At 38.0% G+C, this 17392-nt stretch overlaps 43 pseudogenes; all 43 read right to left on the bottom strand.

The window, feature by feature from the left end:
• Positions 1-278: 278 nt before the first annotated feature.
• Positions 279-397, bottom strand: LOC124345385 (annotated as a pseudogene).
• Positions 398-681: 284 nt separating this feature from the next.
• On the bottom strand, positions 682-800 carry LOC124345036 (annotated as a pseudogene).
• Positions 801-1084: 284 nt separating this feature from the next.
• LOC124345384 lies at positions 1085-1203 on the bottom strand (annotated as a pseudogene).
• Positions 1204-1488: 285 nt separating this feature from the next.
• LOC124345035 lies at positions 1489-1607 on the bottom strand (annotated as a pseudogene).
• Positions 1608-1891: 284 nt separating this feature from the next.
• Positions 1892-2010, bottom strand: LOC124345033 (annotated as a pseudogene).
• A 284-nt stretch (positions 2011-2294) lies between these two features.
• LOC124345383 lies at positions 2295-2413 on the bottom strand (annotated as a pseudogene).
• A 284-nt stretch (positions 2414-2697) lies between these two features.
• On the bottom strand, positions 2698-2816 carry LOC124345032 (annotated as a pseudogene).
• Positions 2817-3100: 284 nt separating this feature from the next.
• LOC124345031 lies at positions 3101-3219 on the bottom strand (annotated as a pseudogene).
• Positions 3220-3503: 284 nt separating this feature from the next.
• On the bottom strand, positions 3504-3622 carry LOC124345030 (annotated as a pseudogene).
• Positions 3623-3906: 284 nt separating this feature from the next.
• LOC124345029 lies at positions 3907-4025 on the bottom strand (annotated as a pseudogene).
• A 284-nt stretch (positions 4026-4309) lies between these two features.
• On the bottom strand, positions 4310-4428 carry LOC124345028 (annotated as a pseudogene).
• A 284-nt stretch (positions 4429-4712) lies between these two features.
• Positions 4713-4831, bottom strand: LOC124345382 (annotated as a pseudogene).
• Positions 4832-5115: 284 nt separating this feature from the next.
• Positions 5116-5234, bottom strand: LOC124345027 (annotated as a pseudogene).
• Positions 5235-5518: 284 nt separating this feature from the next.
• LOC124345379 lies at positions 5519-5637 on the bottom strand (annotated as a pseudogene).
• A 284-nt stretch (positions 5638-5921) lies between these two features.
• On the bottom strand, positions 5922-6040 carry LOC124345026 (annotated as a pseudogene).
• A 284-nt stretch (positions 6041-6324) lies between these two features.
• LOC124345025 lies at positions 6325-6443 on the bottom strand (annotated as a pseudogene).
• A 284-nt stretch (positions 6444-6727) lies between these two features.
• Positions 6728-6846, bottom strand: LOC124345024 (annotated as a pseudogene).
• A 284-nt stretch (positions 6847-7130) lies between these two features.
• On the bottom strand, positions 7131-7249 carry LOC124345022 (annotated as a pseudogene).
• A 284-nt stretch (positions 7250-7533) lies between these two features.
• On the bottom strand, positions 7534-7652 carry LOC124345021 (annotated as a pseudogene).
• A 284-nt stretch (positions 7653-7936) lies between these two features.
• LOC124345378 lies at positions 7937-8055 on the bottom strand (annotated as a pseudogene).
• Positions 8056-8339: 284 nt separating this feature from the next.
• Positions 8340-8458, bottom strand: LOC124345020 (annotated as a pseudogene).
• Positions 8459-8742: 284 nt separating this feature from the next.
• On the bottom strand, positions 8743-8861 carry LOC124345019 (annotated as a pseudogene).
• A 284-nt stretch (positions 8862-9145) lies between these two features.
• On the bottom strand, positions 9146-9264 carry LOC124345018 (annotated as a pseudogene).
• Positions 9265-9548: 284 nt separating this feature from the next.
• Positions 9549-9667, bottom strand: LOC124345017 (annotated as a pseudogene).
• Positions 9668-9951: 284 nt separating this feature from the next.
• LOC124345377 lies at positions 9952-10070 on the bottom strand (annotated as a pseudogene).
• A 284-nt stretch (positions 10071-10354) lies between these two features.
• On the bottom strand, positions 10355-10473 carry LOC124345016 (annotated as a pseudogene).
• Positions 10474-10757: 284 nt separating this feature from the next.
• On the bottom strand, positions 10758-10876 carry LOC124345015 (annotated as a pseudogene).
• A 284-nt stretch (positions 10877-11160) lies between these two features.
• LOC124345014 lies at positions 11161-11279 on the bottom strand (annotated as a pseudogene).
• A 284-nt stretch (positions 11280-11563) lies between these two features.
• On the bottom strand, positions 11564-11682 carry LOC124345013 (annotated as a pseudogene).
• A 284-nt stretch (positions 11683-11966) lies between these two features.
• Positions 11967-12085, bottom strand: LOC124345011 (annotated as a pseudogene).
• A 284-nt stretch (positions 12086-12369) lies between these two features.
• Positions 12370-12488, bottom strand: LOC124345010 (annotated as a pseudogene).
• Positions 12489-12772: 284 nt separating this feature from the next.
• Positions 12773-12891, bottom strand: LOC124345009 (annotated as a pseudogene).
• A 284-nt stretch (positions 12892-13175) lies between these two features.
• On the bottom strand, positions 13176-13294 carry LOC124345008 (annotated as a pseudogene).
• A 284-nt stretch (positions 13295-13578) lies between these two features.
• On the bottom strand, positions 13579-13697 carry LOC124345976 (annotated as a pseudogene).
• Positions 13698-13981: 284 nt separating this feature from the next.
• LOC124345792 lies at positions 13982-14100 on the bottom strand (annotated as a pseudogene).
• A 284-nt stretch (positions 14101-14384) lies between these two features.
• LOC124345975 lies at positions 14385-14503 on the bottom strand (annotated as a pseudogene).
• Positions 14504-14787: 284 nt separating this feature from the next.
• LOC124345007 lies at positions 14788-14906 on the bottom strand (annotated as a pseudogene).
• A 284-nt stretch (positions 14907-15190) lies between these two features.
• LOC124345376 lies at positions 15191-15309 on the bottom strand (annotated as a pseudogene).
• Positions 15310-15593: 284 nt separating this feature from the next.
• LOC124345562 lies at positions 15594-15712 on the bottom strand (annotated as a pseudogene).
• A 284-nt stretch (positions 15713-15996) lies between these two features.
• Positions 15997-16115, bottom strand: LOC124345684 (annotated as a pseudogene).
• A 284-nt stretch (positions 16116-16399) lies between these two features.
• On the bottom strand, positions 16400-16518 carry LOC124345006 (annotated as a pseudogene).
• Positions 16519-16802: 284 nt separating this feature from the next.
• On the bottom strand, positions 16803-16921 carry LOC124345005 (annotated as a pseudogene).
• Positions 16922-17205: 284 nt separating this feature from the next.
• Positions 17206-17324, bottom strand: LOC124345004 (annotated as a pseudogene).
• Between the last annotated feature and the right edge of the window lie 68 nt (positions 17325-17392).

Genomic DNA, 17392 nt, shown 5'->3' with positions numbered 1-17392 from the left:
AAATGAAAATTTACCCTCCCAGTCCCAATGGATGAATAGAAAATCACTTCAAAGTGATTGAAATGTTTGTTCATTGAATTCGGACTGGTAACCATCGCGAATAAAAAAACGCGATAAACTTTGAAAAACTCTCAATGGAATTCATCCAGAATCATTCCTATAGATGAATTGAACCTATCCCTGTGTCATTGAAATTTTTGATCGACGAATTTGGACTGGTAACCATCGTGATTGAAAAAAAATTTCAAGAAATTTGTTATTGAAAACAAACTATTCATCGCCAACGACATTCCATATTCCCAAGCGGTCACCCTTCCAAGTACTAACGGGACTCGACGTAACTTAACTTCTGGGAGCTGACGAGACCAGGTGCGTTCTACGTGATATGGCCGTTGACATTCAAAAATGAAAATTTACCCTCCCAGTCCCAATGGATGAATAGAAAATCACTTCAAAGTGATTGAAATGTTTGTTCATTGAATTCGGACTGGTAACCATCGCGAATAAAAAAACGCGATAAACTTTGAAAAACTCTCAATGGAATTCATCCAGAATTATTCCTATAGATGAATTGAACCTATCCCTGTGTCATTGAAATTTTTGATCTACGAATTTGGACTGGTAACCATCGTGATTGAAAAAAAATTTCAAGAAATTTGTTATTGAAAACAAACTATTCATCGCCAACGACATTCCGTATTCCCAAGCGGTCACCCTTCCAAGTACTAACGGGACTCGACGTAACTTAACTTCTGGGAGCTGACGAGACCAGGTGCGTTCTACGTGATATGGCCGTTGACATTCAAAAATGAAAATTTACCCTCCCAGTCCCAATGGATGAATAGAAAATCACTTCAAAGTGATTGAAATGTTTGTTCATTGAATTCGGACTGGTAACCATCGCGAATAAAAAAACGCGATAAACTTTGAAAAACTTTCAATGGAATTCATCCAGAATCATTCCTATAGATGAATTGAACCTATCCCTGTGTCATTGAAATTTTTGATCTACAAATTTGGACTGGTAACCATCGTGATTGAAAAAAAATTTCAAGAAATTTGTTATTGAAAACAAACTATTCATCGCCAACGACATTCCATATTCCCAAGCGGTCACCCTTCCAAGTACTAACGGGACTCGACGTAACTTAACTTCTGGGAGCTGACGAGACCAGGTGCGTTCTACGTGATATGGCCGTTGACATTCAAAAATGAAAATTTACCCTCCCAGTCCCAATGGATGAATAGAAAATCACTTCAAAGTGATAGAAATGTTTGTTCATTGAATTTGGACTGGTAACCATCGCGAATAAAAAAAACGCGATAAACTTTGAAAAACTCTCAATGGAATTCATCCAGAATTATTCCTATAGATGAATTGAACCTATCCCTGTGTCATTGAAATTTTTGATCTACGAATTTGGACTGGTAACCATCGTGATTGAAAAAAAATTTCAAGAAATTTGTTATTGAAAACAAACTATTCATCGCCAACGACATTCCGTATTCCCAAGCGGTCACCCTTCCAAGTACTAACGGGACTCGACGTAACTTAACTTCTGGGAGCTGACGAGACCAGGTGCGTTCTACGTGATATGGCCGTTGACATTCAAAAATGAAAATTTACCCTCCCAGTCCCAATGGATGAATAGAAAATCACTTCAAAGTGATTGAAATGTTTGTTCATTGAATTCGGACTGGTAACCATCGCGAATAAAAAAACGCGATAAACTTTGAAAAACTCTCAATGGAATTCATCCAGAATTATTCCTATAGATGAATTGAACCTATCCCTGTGTCATTGAAATTTTTGATCTACGAATTTGGACTGGTAACCATCGTGATTGAAAAAAAATTTCAAGAAATTTGTTATTGAAAACAAACTATTCATCGCCAACGACATTCCGTATTCCCAAGCGGTCACCCTTCCAAGTACTAACGGGACTCGACGTAACTTAACTTCTGGGAGCTGACGAGACCAGGTGCGTTCTACGTGATATGGCCGTTGACATTCAAAAATGAAAATTTACCCTCTCAGTCCCAATGGATGAATAGAAAATCACTTCAAAGTGATTGAAATGTTTGTTCATTGAATTCGGACTGGTAACCATCGCGAATAAAAAAACGCGATAAACTTTGAAAAACTCTCAATGGAATTCATCCAGAATCATTCCTATAGATGAATTGAACCTATCCCTGTGTCATTGAAATTTTTGATCTACAAATTTGGACTGGTAACCATCGTGATTGAAAAAAAATTTCAAGAAATTTGTTATTGAAAACAAACTATTCATCGCCAACGACATTCCATATTCCCAAGCGGTCACCCTTCCAAGTACTAACGGGACTCGACGTAACTTAACTTCTGGGAGCTGACGAGACCAGGTGCGTTCTACGTGATATGGCCGTTGACATTCAAAAATGAAAATTTACCCTCCCAGTCCCAATAGATGAATAGAAAATCACTTAAAAGTGATAGAAATGTTTGTTCATTGAATTTGGACTGGTAACCATCGCGAATAAAAAAACGCGATAAACTTTGAAAAACTCTCAATGGAATTCATCCAGAATCATTCCTATAGATGAATTGAACCTATCCCTGTGTCATTGAAATTTTTGATCTACGAATTTGGACTGGTAACCATCGTGATTGAAAAAAAATTTCAAGAAATTTGTTATTGAAAACAAACTATTCATCGCCAACGACATTCCGTATTCCCAAGCGGTCACCCTTCCAAGTACTAACGGGACTCGACGTAACTTAACTTCTGGGAGCTGACGAGACCAGGTGCGTTCTACGTGATATGGCCGTTGACATTCAAAAATGAAAATTTACCCTCCCACACCCAATGGATGAATAGAAAATCACTTCAAAGTGAATGAAATGTTTGTTCATTGAATTCGGACTGGTAACCATCGCGAATAAAAAAACGCGATAAACTTTGAAAAACTCTCAATGGAATTCATCCAGAATCATTCCTATAGATGAATTGAACCTATCCCTGTGTCATTGAAATTTTTGATCGACGAATTTGGACTGGTAACCATCGTGATTGAAAAAAAATTTCAAGAAATTTGTTATTGAAAACAAACTATTCATCGCCAACGACATTCCGTATTCCCAAGCGGTCACCCTTCCAAGTACTAACGGGACTCGACGTAACTTAACTTCTGGGAGCTGACGAGACCAGGTGCGTTCTACGTGATATGGCCGTTGACATTCAAAAATGAAAATTTACCCTCCCAGTCCCAATGGATGAATAGAAAATCACTTCAAAGTGATTGAAATGTTTGTTCATTGAATTTGGACTGGTAACCATCGCGAATAAAAAAACGCGATAAACTTTGAAAAACTCTCAATGGAATTCATCCAGAATCATTCCTATAGATGAATTGAACCTATCCCTGTGTCATTGAAATTTTTGATCTACGAATTTGGACTGGTAACCATCGTGATTGAAAAAAAATTTCAAGAAATTTGTTATTGAAAACAAACTATTCATCGCCAACGACATTCCGTATTCCCAAGCGGTCACCCTTCCAAGTACTAACGGGACTCGACGTAACTTAACTTCTGGGAGCTGACGAGACCAGGTGCGTTCTACGTGATATGGCCGTTGACATTCAAAAATGAAAATTTACCCTCCCACACCCAATGGATGAATAGAAAATCACTTCAAAGTGAATGAAATGTTTGTTCATTGAATTCGGACTGGTAACCATCGCGAATAAAAAAACGCGATAAACTTTGAAAAACTCTCAATGGAATTCATCCAGAATCATTCCTATAGATGAATTGAACCTATCCCTGTGTCATTGAAATTTTTGATCGACGAATTTGGACTGGTAACCATCGTGATTGAAAAAAAATTTCAAGAAATTTGTTATTGAAAACAAACTATTCATCGCCAACGACATTCCGTATTCCCAAGCGGTCACCCTTCCAAGTACTAACGGGACTCGACGTAACTTAACTTCTGGGAGCTGACGAGACCAGGTGCGTTCTACGTGATATGGCCGTTGACATTCAAAAATGAAAATTTACCCTCCCAGTCCCAATGGATGAATAGAAAATCACTTCAAAGTGATTGAAATGTTTGTTCATTGAATTTGGACTGGTAACCATCGCGAATAAAAAAACGCGATAAACTTTGAAAAACTCTCAATGGAATTCATCCAGAATCATTCCTATAGATGAATTGAACCTATCCCTGTGTCATTGAAATTTTTGATCTACGAATTTGGACTGGTAACCATCGTGATTGAAAAAAAATTTCAAGAAATTTGTTATTGAAAACAAACTATTCATCGCCAACGACATTCCGTATTCCCAAGCGGTCACCCTTCCAAGTACTAACGGGACTCGACGTAACTTAACTTCTGGGAGCTGACGAGACCAGGTGCGTTCTACGTGATATGGCCGTTGACATTCAAAAATGAAAATTTACCCTCCCACACCCAATGGATGAATAGAAAATCACTTCAAAGTGATTGAAATGTTTGTTCATTGAATTCGGACTGGTAACCATCGCGAATAAAAAAACGCGATAAACTTTGAAAAACTCTCAATGGAATTCATCCAGAATCATTCCTATAGATGAATTGAACCTATCCCTGTGTCATTGAAATTTTTGATCTACAAATTTGGACTGGTAACCATCGTGATTGAAAAAAAATTTCAAGAAATTTGTTATTGAAAACAAACTATTCATCGCCAACGACATTCCATATTCCCAAGCGGTCACCCTTCCAAGTACTAACGGGACTCGACGTAACTTAACTTCTGGGAGCTGACGAGACCAGGTGCGTTCTACGTGATATGGCCGTTGACATTCAAAAATGAAAATTTACCCTCCCAGTCCCAATAGATGAATAGAAAATCACTTAAAAGTGATAGAAATGTTTGTTCATTGAATTTGGACTGGTAACCATCGCGAATAAAAAAACGCGATAAACTTTGAAAAACTCTCAATGGAATTCATCCAGAATCATTCCTATAGATGAATTGAACCTATCCCTGTGTCATTGAAATTTTTGATCTACGAATTTGGACTGGTAACCATCGTGATTGAAAAAAAATTTCAAGAAATTTGTTATTGAAAACAAACTATTCATCGCCAACGACATTCCGTATTCCCAAGCGGTCACCCTTCCAAGTACTAACGGGACTCGACGTAACTTAACTTCTGGGAGCTGACGAGACCAGGTGCGTTCTACGTGATATGGCCGTTGACATTCAAAAATGAAAATTTACCCTCCCACACCCAATGGATGAATAGAAAATCACTTCAAAGTGAATGAAATGTTTGTTCATTGAATTCGGACTGGTAACCATCGCGAATAAAAAAACGCGATAAACTTTGAAAAACTCTCAATGGAATTCATCCAGAATCATTCCTATAGATGAATTGAACCTATCCCTGTGTCATTGAAATTTTTGATCTACAAATTTGGACTGGTAACCATCGTGATTGAAAAAAAATTTCAAGAAATTTGTTATTGAAAACAAACTATTCATCGCCAACGACATTCCATATTCCCAAGCGGTCACCCTTCCAAGTACTAACGGGACTCGACGTAACTTAACTTCTGGGAGCTGACGAGACCAGGTGCGTTCTACGTGATATGGCCGTTGACATTCAAAAATGAAAATTTACCCTCCCAGTCCCAATAGATGAATAGAAAATCACTTAAAAGTGATAGAAATGTTTGTTCATTGAATTTGGACTGGTAACCATCGCGAATAAAAAAACGCGATAAACTTTGAAAAACTCTCAATGGAATTCATCCAGAATCATTCCTATAGATGAATTGAACCTATCCCTGTGTCATTGAAATTTTTGATCTACGAATTTGGACTGGTAACCATCGTGATTGAAAAAAAATTTCAAGAAATTTGTTATTGAAAACAAACTATTCATCGCCAACGACATTCCGTATTCCCAAGCGGTCACCCTTCCAAGTACTAACGGGACTCGACGTAACTTAACTTCTGGGAGCTGACGAGACCAGGTGCGTTCTACGTGATATGGCCGTTGACATTCAAAAATGAAAATTTACCCTCCCACACCCAATGGATGAATAGAAAATCACTTCAAAGTGAATGAAATGTTTGTTCATTGAATTCGGACTGGTAACCATCGCGAATAAAAAAACGCGATAAACTTTGAAAAACTCTCAATGGAATTCATCCAGAATCATTCCTATAGATGAATTGAACCTATCCCTGTGTCATTGAAATTTTTGATCGACGAATTTGGACTGGTAACCATCGTGATTGAAAAAAAATTTCAAGAAATTTGTTATTGAAAACAAACTATTCATCGCCAACGACATTCCGTATTCCCAAGCGGTCACCCTTCCAAGTACTAACGGGACTCGACGTAACTTAACTTCTGGGAGCTGACGAGACCAGGTGCGTTCTACGTGATATGGCCGTTGACATTCAAAAATGAAAATTTACCCTCCCAGTCCCAATGGATGAATAGAAAATCACTTCAAAGTGATTGAAATGTTTGTTCATTGAATTTGGACTGGTAACCATCGCGAATAAAAAAACGCGATAAACTTTGAAAAACTCTCAATGGAATTCATCCAGAATCATTCCTATAGATGAATTGAACCTATCCCTGTGTCATTGAAATTTTTGATCTACGAATTTGGACTGGTAACCATCGTGATTGAAAAAAAATTTCAAGAAATTTGTTATTGAAAACAAACTATTCATCGCCAACGACATTCCGTATTCCCAAGCGGTCACCCTTCCAAGTACTAACGGGACTCGACGTAACTTAACTTCTGGGAGCTGACGAGACCAGGTGCGTTCTACGTGATATGGCCGTTGACATTCAAAAATGAAAATTTACCCTCCCACACCCAATGGATGAATAGAAAATCACTTCAAAGTGAATGAAATGTTTGTTCATTGAATTCGGACTGGTAACCATCGCGAATAAAAAAACGCGATAAACTTTGAAAAACTCTCAATGGAATTCATCCAGAATCATTCCTATAGATGAATTGAACCTATCCCTGTGTCATTGAAATTTTTGATCGACGAATTTGGACTGGTAACCATCGTGATTGAAAAAAAATTTCAAGAAATTTGTTATTGAAAACAAACTATTCATCGCCAACGACATTCCGTATTCCCAAGCGGTCACCCTTCCAAGTACTAACGGGACTCGACGTAACTTAACTTCTGGGAGCTGACGAGACCAGGTGCGTTCTACGTGATATGGCCGTTGACATTCAAAAATGAAAATTTACCCTCCCAGTCCCAATGGATGAATAGAAAATCACTTCAAAGTGATTGAAATGTTTGTTCATTGAATTTGGACTGGTAACCATCGCGAATAAAAAAACGCGATAAACTTTGAAAAACTCTCAATGGAATTCATCCAGAATCATTCCTATAGATGAATTGAACCTATCCCTGTGTCATTGAAATTTTTGATCTACGAATTTGGACTGGTAACCATCGTGATTGAAAAAAAATTTCAAGAAATTTGTTATTGAAAACAAACTATTCATCGCCAACGACATTCCGTATTCCCAAGCGGTCACCCTTCCAAGTACTAACGGGACTCGACGTAACTTAACTTCTGGGAGCTGACGAGACCAGGTGCGTTCTACGTGATATGGCCGTTGACATTCAAAAATGAAAATTTACCCTCCCACACCCAATGGATGAATAGAAAATCACTTCAAAGTGATTGAAATGTTTGTTCATTGAATTCGGACTGGTAACCATCGCGAATAAAAAAACGCGATAAACTTTGAAAAACTCTCAATGGAATTCATCCAGAATCATTCCTATAGATGAATTGAACCTATCCCTGTGTCATTGAAATTTTTGATCTACAAATTTGGACTGGTAACCATCGTGATTGAAAAAAAATTTCAAGAAATTTGTTATTGAAAACAAACTATTCATCGCCAACGACATTCCATATTCCCAAGCGGTCACCCTTCCAAGTACTAACGGGACTCGACGTAACTTAACTTCTGGGAGCTGACGAGACCAGGTGCGTTCTACGTGATATGGCCGTTGACATTCAAAAATGAAAATTTACCCTCCCAGTCCCAATAGATGAATAGAAAATCACTTAAAAGTGATAGAAATGTTTGTTCATTGAATTTGGACTGGTAACCATCGCGAATAAAAAAACGCGATAAACTTTGAAAAACTCTCAATGGAATTCATCCAGAATCATTCCTATAGATGAATTGAACCTATCCCTGTGTCATTGAAATTTTTGATCTACGAATTTGGACTGGTAACCATCGTGATTGAAAAAAAATTTCAAGAAATTTGTTATTGAAAACAAACTATTCATCGCCAACGACATTCCGTATTCCCAAGCGGTCACCCTTCCAAGTACTAACGGGACTCGACGTAACTTAACTTCTGGGAGCTGACGAGACCAGGTGCGTTCTACGTGATATGGCCGTTGACATTCAAAAATGAAAATTTACCCTCCCACACCCAATGGATGAATAGAAAATCACTTCAAAGTGAATGAAATGTTTGTTCATTGAATTCGGACTGGTAACCATCGCGAATAAAAAAACGCGATAAACTTTGAAAAACTCTCAATGGAATTCATCCAGAATCATTCCTATAGATGAATTGAACCTATCCCTGTGTCATTGAAATTTTTGATCTACGAATTTGGACTGGTAACCATCGTGATTGAAAAAAAATTTCAAGAAATTTGTTATTGAAAACAAACTATTCATCGCCAACGACATTCCGTATTCCCAAGCGGTCACCCTTCCAAGTACTAACGGGACTCGACGTAACTTAACTTCTGGGAGCTGACGAGACCAGGTGCGTTCTACGTGATATGGCCGTTGACATTCAAAAATGAAAATTTACCCTCCCACACCCAATGGATGAATAGAAAATCACTTCAAAGTGAATGAAATGTTTGTTCATTGAATTCGGACTGGTAACCATCGCGAATAAAAAAACGCGATAAACTTTGAAAAACTCTCAATGGAATTCATCCAGAATCATTCCTATAGATGAATTGAACCTATCCCTGTGTCATTGAAATTTTTGATCGACGAATTTGGACTGGTAACCATCGTGATTGAAAAAAAATTTCAAGAAATTTGTTATTGAAAACAAACTATTCATCGCCAACGACATTCCGTATTCCCAAGCGGTCACCCTTCCAAGTACTAACGGGACTCGACGTAACTTAACTTCTGGGAGCTGACGAGACCAGGTGCGTTCTACGTGATATGGCCGTTGACATTCAAAAATGAAAATTTACCCTCCCAGTCCCAATGGATGAATAGAAAATCACTTCAAAGTGATTGAAATGTTTGTTCATTGAATTTGGACTGGTAACCATCGCGAATAAAAAAACGCGATAAACTTTGAAAAACTCTCAATGGAATTCATCCAGAATCATTCCTATAGATGAATTGAACCTATCCCTGTGTCATTGAAATTTTTGATCTACGAATTTGGACTGGTAACCATCGTGATTGAAAAAAAATTTCAAGAAATTTGTTATTGAAAACAAACTATTCATCGCCAACGACATTCCGTATTCCCAAGCGGTCACCCTTCCAAGTACTAACGGGACTCGACGTAACTTAACTTCTGGGAGCTGACGAGACCAGGTGCGTTCTACGTGATATGGCCGTTGACATTCAAAAATGAAAATTTACCCTCCCACACCCAATGGATGAATAGAAAATCACTTCAAAGTGATTGAAATGTTTGTTCATTGAATTCGGACTGGTAACCATCGCGAATAAAAAAACGCGATAAACTTTGAAAAACTCTCAATGGAATTCATCCAGAATCATTCCTATAGATGAATTGAACCTATCCCTGTGTCATTGAAATTTTTGATCTACAAATTTGGACTGGTAACCATCGTGATTGAAAAAAAATTTCAAGAAATTTGTTATTGAAAACAAACTATTCATCGCCAACGACATTCCATATTCCCAAGCGGTCACCCTTCCAAGTACTAACGGGACTCGACGTAACTTAACTTCTGGGAGCTGACGAGACCAGGTGCGTTCTACGTGATATGGCCGTTGACATTCAAAAATGAAAATTTACCCTCCCAGTCCCAATAGATGAATAGAAAATCACTTAAAAGTGATAGAAATGTTTGTTCATTGAATTTGGACTGGTAACCATCGCGAATAAAAAAACGCGATAAACTTTGAAAAACTCTCAATGGAATTCATCCAGAATCATTCCTATAGATGAATTGAACCTATCCCTGTGTCATTGAAATTTTTGATCTACGAATTTGGACTGGTAACCATCGTGATTGAAAAAAAATTTCAAGAAATTTGTTATTGAAAACAAACTATTCATCGCCAACGACATTCCGTATTCCCAAGCGGTCACCCTTCCAAGTACTAACGGGACTCGACGTAACTTAACTTCTGGGAGCTGACGAGACCAGGTGCGTTCTACGTGATATGGCCGTTGACATTCAAAAATGAAAATTTACCCTCCCACACCCAATGGATGAATAGAAAATCACTTCAAAGTGAATGAAATGTTTGTTCATTGAATTCGGACTGGTAACCATCGCGAATAAAAAAACGCGATAAACTTTGAAAAACTCTCAATGGAATTCATCCAGAATCATTCCTATAGATGAATTGAACCTATCCCTGTGTCATTGAAATTTTTGATCGACGAATTTGGACTGGTAACCATCGTGATTGAAAAAAAATTTCAAGAAATTTGTTATTGAAAACAAACTATTCATCGCCAACGACATTCCGTATTCCCAAGCGGTCACCCTTCCAAGTACTAACGGGACTCGACGTAACTTAACTTCTGGGAGCTGACGAGACCAGGTGCGTTCTACGTGATATGGCCGTTGACATTCAAAAATGAAAATTTACCCTCCCACACCCAATGGATGAATAGAAAATCACTTCAAAGTGAATGAAATGTTTGTTCATTGAATTCGGACTGGTAACCATCGCGAATAAAAAAACGCGATAAACTTTGAAAAACTCTCAATGGAATTCATCCAGAATCATTCCTATAGATGAATTGAACCTATCCCTGTGTCATTGAAATTTTTGATCGACGAATTTGGACTGGTAACCATCGTGATTGAAAAAAAATTTCAAGAAATTTGTTATTGAAAACAAACTATTCATCGCCAACGACATTCCGTATTCCCAAGCGGTCACCCTTCCAAGTACTAACGGGACTCGACGTAACTTAACTTCTGGGAGCTGACGAGACCAGGTGCGTTCTACGTGATATGGCCGTTGACATTCAAAAATGAAAATTTACCCTCCCAGTCCCAATGGATGAATAGAAAATCACTTCAAAGTGATTGAAATGTTTGTTCATTGAATTTGGACTGGTAACCATCGCGAATAAAAAAACGCGATAAACTTTGAAAAACTCTCAATGGAATTCATCCAGAATCATTCCTATAGATGAATTGAACCTATCCCTGTGTCATTGAAATTTTTGATCTACGAATTTGGACTGGTAACCATCGTGATTGAAAAAAAATTTCAAGAAATTTGTTATTGAAAACAAACTATTCATCGCCAACGACATTCCGTATTCCCAAGCGGTCACCCTTCCAAGTACTAACGGGACTCGACGTAACTTAACTTCTGGGAGCTGACGAGACCAGGTGCGTTCTACGTGATATGGCCGTTGACATTCAAAAATGAAAATTTACCCTCCCACACCCAATGGATGAATAGAAAATCACTTCAAAGTGAATGAAATGTTTGTTCATTGAATTCGGACTGGTAACCATCGCGAATAAAAAAACGCGATAAACTTTGAAAAACTCTCAATGGAATTCATCCAGAATCATTCCTATAGATGAATTGAACCTATCCCTGTGTCATTGAAATTTTTGATCGACGAATTTGGACTGGTAACCATCGTGATTGAAAAAAAATTTCAAGAAATTTGTTATTGAAAACAAACTATTCATCGCCAACGACATTCCGTATTCCCAAGCGGTCACCCTTCCAAGTACTAACGGGACTCGACGTAACTTAACTTCTGGGAGCTGACGAGACCAGGTGCGTTCTACGTGATATGGCCGTTGACATTCAAAAATGAAAATTTACCCTCCCAGTCCCAATGGATGAATAGAAAATCACTTCAAAGTGATTGAAATGTTTGTTCATTGAATTTGGACTGGTAACCATCGCGAATAAAAAAACGCGATAAACTTTGAAAAACTCTCAATGGAATTCATCCAGAATCATTCCTATAGATGAATTGAACCTATCCCTGTGTCATTGAAATTTTTGATCTACGAATTTGGACTGGTAACCATCGTGATTGAAAAAAAATTTCAAGAAATTTGTTATTGAAAACAAACTATTCATCGCCAACGACATTCCGTATTCCCAAGCGGTCACCCTTCCAAGTACTAACGGGACTCGACGTAACTTAACTTCTGGGAGCTGACGAGACCAGGTGCGTTCTACGTGATATGGCCGTTGACATTCAAAAATGAAAATTTACCCTCCCACACCCAATGGATGAATAGAAAATCACTTCAAAGTGAATGAAATGTTTGTTCATTGAATTCGGACTGGTAACCATCGCGAATAAAAAAACGCGATAAACTTTGAAAAACTCTCAATGGAATTCATCCAGAATCATTCCTATAGATGAATTGAACCTATCCCTGTGTCATTGAAATTTTTGATCGACGAATTTGGACTGGTAACCATCGTGATTGAAAAAAAATTTCAAGAAATTTGTTATTGAAAACAAACTATTCATCGCCAACGACATTCCGTATTCCCAAGCGGTCACCCTTCCAAGTACTAACGGGACTCGACGTAACTTAACTTCTGGGAGCTGACGAGACCAGGTGCGTTCTACGTGATATGGCCGTTGACATTCAAAAATGAAAATTTACCCTCCCAGTCCCAATGGATGAATAGAAAATCACTTCAAAGTGATTGAAATGTTTGTTCATTGAATTTGGACTGGTAACCATCGCGAATAAAAAAACGCGATAAACTTTGAAAAACTCTCAATGGAATTCATCCAGAATCATTCCTATAGATGAATTGAACCTATCCCTGTGTCATTGAAATTTTTGATCTACGAATTTGGACTGGTAACCATCGTGATTGAAAAAAAATTTCAAGAAATTTGTTATTGAAAACAAACTATTCATCGCCAACGACATTCCGTATTCCCAAGCGGTCACCCTTCCAAGTACTAACGGGACTCGACGTAACTTAACTTCTGGGAGCTGACGAGACCAGGTGCGTTCTACGTGATATGGCCGTTGACATTCAAAAATGAAAATTTACCCTCCCAGTCCCAATGGATGAATAGAAAATCACTTCAAAGTGATTGAAATGTTTGTTCATTGAATTTGGACTGGTAACCATCGCGAATAAAAAAACGCGATAAACTTTGAAAAACTCTCAATGGAATTCATCCAGAATCATTCCTATAGATGAATTGAACCTATCCCTGTGTCATTGAAATTTTTGATCTACGAATTTGGACTGGTAACCATCGTGATTGAAAAAAAATTTCAAGAAATTTGTTATTGAAAACAAACTATTCATCGCCAACGACATTCCGTATTCCCAAGCGGTCACCCTTCCAAGTGCTAACGGGACTCGACGTAACTTAACTTCTGGGAGCTGACGAGACCAGGTGCGTTCTATGTGATATGGCCGTTGACATTCAAAAATGAAAATTTACCCTCCCAGTCCCAATGGATGAATAGAAAATCACTTCAAAGTGATTGAAATGTTTGTTCATTGAATTTGGACTGGTAACCATCGCGAATAAACAAACGCGATAAACTTTGAAAAACTCTCAATGGAATTCATCCAGAATCATTCCTATAGATGAATTGAACCTATCCCTGTGTCATTGAAATTTTTGATCTACGAATTTGGACTGGTAACCATCGTGATTGAAAAAAAATTTCAAGAAATTTGTTATTGAAAACAAACTATTCATCGCCAACTACATTCCGTATTCCCAAGCGGTCACCCTTCCAAGTACTAACGGGACTCGACGTAACTTAACTTCTGGGAGCTGACGAGACCAGGTGCGTTCTACGTGATATGGCCGTTGACATTCAAAAATGAAAATTTACCCTCCCAGTCCCAATGGATGAATAGAAAATCACTTCAAAGTGATTGAAATGTTTGTTCATTGAATTTGGACTGGTAACCATCGCGAATAAAAAAACGCGATAAACTTTGAAAAACTCTCAATGGAATTCATCCAGAATCATTCCTATAGATGAATTGAACCTATCCCTGTGTCATTGAAATTTTTGATCTACGAATTTGGACTGGTAACCATCGTGATTGAAAAAAAATTTCAAGAAATTTGTTATTGAAAACAAACTATTCATCGCCAACGACATTCCGTATTCCCAAGCGGTCACCCTTCCAAGTGCTAACGGGACTCGACGTAACTTAACTTCTGGGAGCTGACGAGACCAGGTGCGTTCTATGTGATATGGCCGTTGACATTCAAAAATGAAAATTTACCCTCCCAGTCCCAATGGATGAATAGAAAATCACTTCAAAGTGATTGAAATGTTTGTTCATTGAATTTGGACTGGTAACCATCGCGAATAAAAAAACGCGATAAACTTTGAAAAACTCTCAATGGAATTCATCCAGAATCATTCCTATAGATGAATTGAACCTATCCCTGTGTCATTGAAATTTTTGATCTACGAATTTGGACTGGTAACCATCGTGATTGAAAAAAAATTTCAAGAAATTTGTTATTGAAAACAAACTATTCATCGCCAACGACATTCCGTATTCCCAAGCGGTCACCCTTCCAAGTACTAACGGGACTCGACGTAACTTAACTTCTGGGAGCTGACGAGACCAGGTGCGTTCTACGTGATATGGCCGTTGACATTCAAAAATGAAAATTTACCCTCCCAGTCCCAATGGATGAATAGAAAATCACTTCAAAGTGATTGAAATGTTTGTTCATTGAATTCGGACTGGTAACCATCGCGAATAAAAAAACGCGATAAACTTTGAAAAACTCTCAATGGAATTCATCCAGAATCATTCCTATAGATGAATTGAACCTATCCCTGTGTCATTGAAATTTTTGATCGACGAATTTGGACTGGTAACCATCGTGATTGAAAAAAAATTTCAAGAAATTTGTTATTGAAAACAAACTATTCATCGCCAACGACATTCCATATTCCCAAGCGGTCACCCTTCCAAGTACTAACGGGACTCGACGTAACTTAACTTCTGGGAGCTGACGAGACCAGGTGCGTTCTACGTGATATGGCCGTTGACATTCAAAAATGAAAATTTACCCTCTCAGTCCCAATGGATGAATAGAAAATCACTTCAAAGTGATTGAAATGTTTGTTCATTGAATTCGGACTGGTAACCATCGCGAATAAAAAAACAGGATAAACTTTGAAAAACTCTCAATGGAATTCATCCAGAATCATTCCTATAGATGAATTGAACCTATCCCTGTGTCATTGAAATTTTTGATCGACGAATTTGGACTGGTAACCATCGTGATTGAAAAAAAATTTCAAGAAATTTGTTATTGAAAACAAACTATTCATCGCCAACAACATTCCATATTCCCAAGCGGTCACCCTTCCAAGTACTAACGGGACTCGACGTAACTTAACTTCTGGGAGCTGACGAGACCAGGTGCGTTCTACGTGATATGGCCGTTGACATTCAAAAATGAAAATTTACCCTCCCAGTCCCAATGGATGAATAGAAAATCACTTCAAAGTGATTGAAATGTTTGTTCATTGAATTCGGACTGGTAACCATCGCGAATAAAAAAACGCGATAAACTTTGAAAAACTCTCAATGGAATTCATCCAGAATCATTCCTATAGATGAATTGAACCTATCCCTGTGTCATTGAAATGTTTGATCTACGAATTTGGACTGGTAACCATCGTGATTGAAAAAAAATTTCAAGAAATCTGTTATTGAAAACAAACTATTCATCGCCAACAACATTCCATATTCCCAAGCGGTCACCCTTCCAAGTACTAACGGGACTCGACGTAACTTAACTTCTGGGAGCTAACGAGACCAGGTGCGTTCTACGTGATATGGCCGTTGACATTCAAAAATTAAAATTTACCCTCCCCGTCCCAATGGATGAATAGAAAATCACTTCAAAGTGATTGAAATGTTTGTTCATTGAATTCGGACTGGTAACCATCGCGAATAAAAAAACGCGATAAACTTTGAAAAACTCTCAATGGAATTCATCCAGAATCATTCCTATAGATGAATTGAACCTATCCCTGTGTCATTGAAATTTTTGATCTACGAATTTGGACTGGTAACCATCGTGATTGAAAAAAAATTTCAAGAAATTTGTTATTGAAAACAAACTATTCATCGCCAACGACATTCCGTATTCCCAAGCGGTCACCCTTCCAAGTACTAACGGGACTCGACGTAACTTAACTTCTGGGAGCTGACGAGACCAGGTGCGTTCTACGTGATATGGCCGTTGACATTCAAAAATTAAAATTTACCCTCCCCGTCCCAATGGATGAATAGAAAATCACTTCAAAGTGATTGAAATGTTTGTTCATTGAATTCGGACTGGTAACCATCGCGAATAAAAAAACGCGATAAACTTTGAAAAACTCTCAATGGAATTCATCCAGAATCATTCCTATAGATGAATTGAACCTATCCCTGTGTCATTGAAATTTTTGATCTACAAATTTGGACTGGTAACCATCGTGATTGAAAAAAAATTTCAAGAAATTTGTTATTGAAAACAAACTATTCATCGCCAACGACATTCCGTATTCCCAAGCGGTCACCCTTCCAAGTACTAACGGGACTCGACGTAACTTAACTTCTGGGAGCTGACGAGACCAGGTGCGTTCTACGTGATATGGCCGTTGACATTCAAAAATGAAAATTTACCCTCTCAGTCCCAATGGATGAATAGAAAATCACTTCAAAGTGATTGAAATGTTTGTTCATTGAATTCGGACTGGTAACCATCGCGAATAAAAAAACAGGATAAACTTTGAAAAACTCTCAATGGAATTCATCCAGAATCATTCCTATAGATGAATTGAACCTATCCCTGTGTCATTGAAATTTTTGATCGACGAATTTGGACTGGTAACCATCGTGATTGAAAAAAAATTTCAAGAAATTTGTTATTGAAAACAAACCATTCATCGCCAACGACATTCCGTATTCCCAAGCGGTCACCCTTCCAAGTACTAACGGGACTCGACGTAACTTAACTTCTGGGAGCTGACGAGACCAGGTGCGTTCTACGTGATATGGCCGTTGACATTCAAAAATTAAAATTTACCCTCCCCGTCCCAATGGATGAATAGAAAATCACTTCAAAGTGATTGAA

Source organism: Daphnia pulicaria, chromosome 6, assembly GCF_021234035.1.
Source record: "Daphnia pulicaria isolate SC F1-1A chromosome 6, SC_F0-13Bv2, whole genome shotgun sequence".
Classification (NCBI taxonomy): Eukaryota; Metazoa; Arthropoda; class Branchiopoda; order Diplostraca; family Daphniidae; genus Daphnia; species Daphnia pulicaria.
This window is presented reverse-complemented; position numbering and strand designations above follow the sequence as displayed.